Genomic DNA, 7355 nt, shown 5'->3' on the forward strand with positions numbered 1-7355 from the left:
TAGGGGGATCCTGTCTGCACTCTTGCTTGTACATCGTATAAAATCTGCTCTATCATATCTACTTCAGCCTTCACAAAGAGCTGACACACATAAAGAAAATGCTTTATGAGAAAAATTTTCGTTGCTATTTTACTGATACGTACATATGAAAAGTGATCAACAAACTCAACTGCCATCACAAGAAGCCAAATAATCTTCTCGCACAGAATATTTGTTTATTAATATTCAGTTGCGAGCACACAGCTTTGAAACATGAAACCCCATCATAAAACTTGTTTGTGAATTGTATCATCATGTTTCGCTAAAAGTGTTTTTACTCACCCTCTAACTGGATGACTAAATTCACTAAGTTTAACGATGTGATTTCATATTACGATGACTTTTATACGTAAAATTGTGACCGATGTAATGCATCAAATATCGGATAAGTGAATGGTATTAAAAAACGAGATTGCAGGAGTATTTCGGCCGTTTTCCGAGATCGGGTAATGATATATGACACGGCCACCTCAATCAGCCATCAGGGATCATTCTCAAAGCTAACAGCATCCAATGTCGAGGAAGATCTTCTCAATTCCAGCCATTCAGAGGGATTGCTTGGACTTGACTATACTGGAGGCAATTTTCTAGTACCAACAGAAGCCAACTCTGGGAAGATTATGATTGAATTAACACTTATTAACAAGGAATACGAAATGGATAATATCAACAATGTTGGTAGAGACTTTAAAGTAAGTCTGGCTTATGCCGGCACGGACCTTTACCTTATTGCTGGTAATGAGTTAAAGGGTGTTTGAGGCCTTGTGTGCACCTAATGCTTTGGGCATCCAACAGAAACGAAGAACTGAAAAAACCTGTTTTGTAACCTCATTAAGCCATATGTGTTTCTAGTCCTTCAAATCACATTAAATCCTTGGAGTGTAGCAAACAATCCCTCATTACCCTCATGCCTGGTAAACAGCAATAGCGCCAATCCAGAACAGAGAGAGAGACTCAGAGAATTTGAGAGAGAGAGAGAGAGAGAGAGAGAGAGAGAGAGAGAGTATGCTTTTTTGAAATAGGACATTACCTGACTTCATGGTGGTGTCTAATTAGCGTTTAAAATCCCTCTATGCAATTAGTGGCAAAAACTTATATCCCCTAGCAAAATTTTCAATTTTGAAAAAACATTCAAGCTGTAGGACCTGCTTTTTTTCGTTCTCATTTTTTGTGATAGACAGACATGTACATGGAATTAGAGCCTGCTGATAATTCACATATTACATATAAAAACTAAAGCAACATCATGTTAACCAATAAGAAATATACTGTAAATGTTAACCAAGTAAGAAATCCTATATTCCGCAATCATCGTAAAAAAAAAAAATAAATAAATAAAGCATAGCACCTTCTCCTCGCTCTTCATATAAGATGTTGAACACAAATGATTTATAGCGATTCATCTTCTTACTCATTTTGTATCCTATCAATCTTCCGCAAAAATCTCATTGACTGCAAGAACTTTTCCAATCATGCATTCTCCTCCCCCTCTCTCTTCTCTATCTCCGACCTTCCCTCTCAGAGAGCATTTTTCTCTGATCTTTTCTGTCTGTTCATCTGATATAGAAAGCAGCTTATAATGTGTTCCCATTATAAAAATGCACACACATATGCACTTCTAACCACACACACACACACACACACACACACACACACACACACACACACAACACACACATATTTATATATATATATATATATATATATATATATATATATATATATATATATATATATATATATCTATATATTTTCATGATGTTGCCTTGCAATACGTATATCCTCCTATAATTTTGACATATTACTTTTTCATGTGTTATGTTTAATGATAATGGTTGTTGAAGTATCATATTTAGTTTCGCATCAGATCTCAAAAAAGTACTAATGATTAACTTGAAAGCGTAATTTAGAATTGTTAATACAATTTTAATAGCAACGTAATTTAGAACGAATATCTCTCTTGGTAAAATTATAGTATCCCACGTGTGTTGGCAGCCAAAGTGTGTGTACCACCACTTGTTTCATTTCAATTGTCATCAGTTGAGATAAGAGGGAAACGCTTTGTTTTGGGTTAGCGATGACAGATTTGCAAAACAAACGCCGATTCGTCCCATACGGGCTCGAGACGAGTGATTTCATGTTGTTACGTGCGTTGTTCGAGTCACGTATGCCACTTGGAGAGAAAGAATACATGTCCTGATCAATTACGTCATGTTTTGTAAGATTGCGTTCAAAACGTTTTGCTGGGATGACGTAACTTTCTTCTAGAAGCTTCTCCATTGTCTCGCACCCAAAAACGCTTTAGTGACGTCACCTCCTGCTTCTAGAACTTTTGTATCTCGTACCCAAAATGCTTTAATGACATCATGTAATTGTTTCACGTATTACTGGAATCCTAAAATTTGTTTCATTCTGATTTCTGAGACCAGTCGATTTGGTTCCATCTCTCTCTCTCTCTCTCTCTCTCTCATTCCTAATTAGGAAGAGATTACTTTTAACGTAAATTTTTGTGGTCACTTTTAACATTAACTTTTGAGATCTGAATTTAGCAAAGTTATTTAGTTCTGTAACGGCGCCTGGTAAAAAGTGTGTATTGTGTAACGCAGCTGCAGCAAGTGATTTACAGAGGTTTTCAAAGCTGTGTAAGGTACGTGAAATTTTACTTATAATACCATGGTATGATAAGTTAGGAAGTTGTGGTATGATAAGTTAGGAAATTTTTAACAAGTGAAATCATTATTGATAAATCTTATATGTATTTTTGTGTGTTTTTCTATTTACAATTTCTTTATATTTTCATCATTTTTTATGTTTTGTGATGTAACATTTATTTACAGCATTGTAAATATTTCTTGGTAATTTAACATTGCATACTTTATTTAACATTGCATACTTAATTTAACATTGCATACTTGATTTCATTTATTGAGATTTTCTTTTTAAATCTTGAGTAATTCTTGATAGTTTAAATTTTGCTTGATTAATTTAATTTCCTGATAAAAGTTTTTGTGAATTAGTTTTGTTTCATAATTTAATTCAAGAATTCATTTAGTTTTGTGTTATTTTCAACTAATAGTAAATTTTTCAGATTGTGAATTCTAATTAATTGTGAATTCTAGTTATAAACTTTGAATCTGAAAATAAATTTTTGTATTTAACATTTTTAGAAAACAGTGTTTCATTTATTGATCACCAGTGAATAGAATTGATTGTGTGTGCATAAGGCAAAGTGATAAACATGTTTTGTTCTTTTAGTTTTGCTAAAGTGAATTAAGACCAGGAAACAGTTAGAGTTTTTTAATGGAGTGATGCCCTTTTACTCTAGAAGATTTCTAGTTTAATTTTTTGATACCTCACATATTCTGATGAACTTAGTTTGATTTTTTCAAGTGATTGATAAATAAGTTTTTCTTAAGGGATCACTGTTACCTTTAGAGTACTCAGTCGTAACAATTAATGTTATGAGAGTTCAGGTATCTGGCTGAAGTGAGGTATATTTTTTGAATCTTGAGATTAGTTGTGTAATAACCAGGTAGTTGATACGCATCGTTACATTATATTGTTTGGTGCCCAGAGACCCGGGAACAAAACAAAATATCACTCTGGTTTATGGTTTATACTGGTGGTGTTAGGGATATATTTTGATAGGAGAGTGATCACATAGTTATTTTTTGCATAGTATTGTGAATTATTTAGTTAAGTAACTTAGAGAAAATGGCTCTGTTCAATGTTCAGAGGTTTTTAGCAACTCCTTCCGTCCAAGAGTTATCTGAATCCAACCTGACTAAGGCACAGTGGATTGCTTTAGCAGTAGCATGTGTGGGTAATGTGTCTAGTGGTATGATTAAGGCACAAATCAAATATATTGCAATCCAAGCATTGATGGACTCTGGTAAAGTAGATGAAGAGTTAGGAGAGGCACAAGAATTGTTGAATGCAGCTGAGGCAGAATTTACAGATAAACATGAGCAAAGAAAGAGAAAAGTGATGCAGAAGCAGAGCTTAGATGTATAGAAGCAGAAGAAAATTTGATTAAGCTGAGGATACAGGCTGAAAGAGAGATAATGCAGGCAGAAAGAAAAGAGAAGATAGAGAGAAAAGAGAAAGAAAGGAAAGAGAAAAAAAGAGCAGAAGAAGAAAGAGAAAGAGCAAGAGAAGAAGAGAAAGAGAGCAAAAGAAAAAGAGAAAGAGCAAGAGAAGAAAGAGAAAGAGCAAAGAAACAAGAAGATTATGAAAGAGAGATGAAATTGATAGAAGCCCGCTCCAAGTTACCTGTAACACTTGTCTAACCCTACCAAGGTAATTCAGACCCTGTATTTGATGTAGTAAGAGTGCAGAAATTAATTCATGAAATTTACAGAAGAAGCTCCAGATGAGTTTTTTGATCACTTTTATGTTTAAGTGGCTTCAGGTATGGGATGGCCAGAAGATAAATGGTCAGTCTTGTTACAAAGTGTTCTCATAGGTAAAGGAAGAAGTGCCTATTTAGCCTTATCAGCTGATCAGTGTAAAGAGTACAAGGTACTCAAACACAATGTGCTACAAGTTTACCAGATGACCCTGAATATTATAATGAAAGATTCAGATCTTTGAGAAAGGATGACAAGATAACTTTCTTATATTATGCTTACAAAGTAAGAAGATGTTTTAAACGATGGTTGGAGGCTGCTAAAGTTAAATCTATGGACGAACTTGAAGAGTTAGTAGTTCTAGAACAATATCTTACAGGAATTCCTGAACACATAAGAGCCTATTTATTGAGAGAGAGAGAGGTTAATAAACTTGACAAAGCTGCTACATTGAGCGAAGATTTTAATATATTTCTAGCAAAAGAAATTATAATGTCAAGTACCAGAACCAACAACGCACAGGTTTCAGGTCTCATCCAAATTTCAGGAACATTACAACTGGAAATCATTCTAGTGGCTATGCCAATACAAAGTCAGGTAACAACCTCAGCAATTAAATGTTAAATCCTCATCATCCAGTCTGTTCTCAAGACAGATTACAGAAGACTAATGTTGTCTGCTACAAGTGTGGAAGAGTAGGACACTTTTTATGTCGAGATTGTTATCAGACACAACAGCAGACCAAACCAGTTGGTCAAGTGGTTAAAGGTAACCAGGTGAAGCAAACTACAAGAGCAGTGTGGGATGACTGAGACTAAACAAGCAGAGTGTTTAGCAACCAGTGGAAATGTAACTTCAAGCAGTGAGTGGCTGAACAGCTTGGAGGCTTTTAAACCATATATCTATGAAGGTACGCTGACAACTCAAGGAGGAAGTGTGCAGGTACCAGTCAAAGTATTACGTGATACAGGGAGTAACCATAGTGTGGTAGTTCGTGGTGCTCACCCACAGTTGGAGAAGAATCTCACCAGAGATTCCGTTATTTTGAATGGTATAGGAGGAGGAGAAGAGGTAACTCCTATATGCCGCTTGCATTTGTCCTGTGAATTGGTGACAGGAAATGTTGATTTTGCTGTAAAGGACTCACTAGCTGTTGAAGGTGTACATGTTCTGTTAGGGAATGAAGTTGGTGGTGTACCATTTGTTCCTTGTCCTATAGTGACAGACAAACCATTAAGGGTTAGTCCTACTGTAGATTTAGAGAAGAAAAACCCCCACCTGTTTCCAAGGTGTGTAACTACCAGGGGTATGAAGAGAACTATGTCTGCAAGTGAAGATACTGAGGATTTACCTACCAGAAGAATCAAGTGAAGGATCTTAAGATTAGAAGAACTGTTCCAGGAAAGTAATGTTTTCCCTAGTGTTAGTAATGAAGAGATTTCAAGAAGAAGAGGTTCCTGTTGTTACTGAAGAGACTCCATAGTTAAGATGTTCCTGAAGATAGTAATGAAACTACAGAAGCAGAGTTAGCAGATATGGAGAGTTCAGCCCCATAAGTTGGTCAAGTGACAAGAGAGAAGCTAATGAAACTGCAGAAGAGGGATACAACGTTGGCTGATTTGTTTTCAGAGTTGTTGATCAAGAAGAGATGCAACAAACCTCTACCTGTTATTATCTAAAGGAAGGATTGCTATTGAGGAAGCATCGACCTGCTTGCAAATATACCAGGAAATGCTGAATGGGGTGAATATCATCAAATTTTAAACATTCCATATCCATTGAGGAAACAAGTTGTAGCAGTAGCGCATGAGTCTGGACATATGGGGAATCAGGAAGACTGTATGAGAAGATTATGAAGTATTTTTTCTGGCCTGGACTTCACTGATGTTAGCAAATTTTGCAGAGTGTCACACATGCCAGATAGCTGGAAAACCGAATGAAACCATTCAGAAAGCACCCCTACATCCCATAGAAGTTAGAGGAGAACCCTTTAGCAAGGTAATTATAGATGTGGTTGGGCCACTGCCGAAAACAAAGAAAGGAAATGAATATCTATTAACATTAATGTGTCCAGTGACAAGGTATCCTGAGGCGATTCCTGTTAGAACATAAGTGCAAAGGTAATTGCTGAGAAGTTGGTGGAGTTTTTTCTCCAAGTTTGGAATACCAGAAATTGTGCAAGTGATAGAGGAACGAACTTTACTTCAAAATTATTCCAGGATGTGATGAACTTGTTAGGAGTAAAACAACAGTTATCAACTGCTTATCATCCAGAGACTCAAGGAGCCTTGGAAAGGTTCCACCAGACATTGAAAAGTATGTTAACTAAGTATTGTAATGAATCAGGAAGAGAATGGGATGCTGGTTTACCTTTGATGTTATTTGAAGTTAGGAATGCTTATCAAGAAAGCATGGATGTTCACCAAATGAAATGATTTTTGGTCGAGACATAAGAGGTCCATTGAAGATTCTTGCAGAGAATTGGGAAGAAAATCAAGAGGAAATCCAAGGAGAATATGTGAAGAACTTGAGGAAAAGGTTAAGATAAATTAGAAAATTCTCTTTAGAAAATTTGAAAATAAGTCAAGAGAAAATGAAAAGAAAATATGATGCTAAGACTAAGCTAAGAAATTTTAATATTGGACAGCAAGTTCTAGTGTTCTTACCAGTGAAAAAGATTTCCCCTTACCAATAAGTTTCAAGGTCCTATAGGATAATAGAGAAGTTAAGTGATCGAACTTATGTGATTGAAACACCAGGAAGAAGAAACGACAGAGGAAGATACATGTGAATCTTTTGAAACCTTACTTCTCAGAGACTAAAACTGAAACAGTGTCAATAACACAGACAACTTCATCTACAGAGGACGATGATGGCTATGAATTGGAAGCTGAAAACAAGATGAACAATTCTTCAATATTAGAAAATTTGGAAGATAAACTAAAACATCTGAGTGTTGAGCAAAGT

Source organism: Macrobrachium rosenbergii, chromosome 54 (assembly GCF_040412425.1).
Source record: "Macrobrachium rosenbergii isolate ZJJX-2024 chromosome 54, ASM4041242v1, whole genome shotgun sequence".
NCBI classification, from domain to species: Eukaryota; Metazoa; Arthropoda; class Malacostraca; order Decapoda; family Palaemonidae; genus Macrobrachium; species Macrobrachium rosenbergii.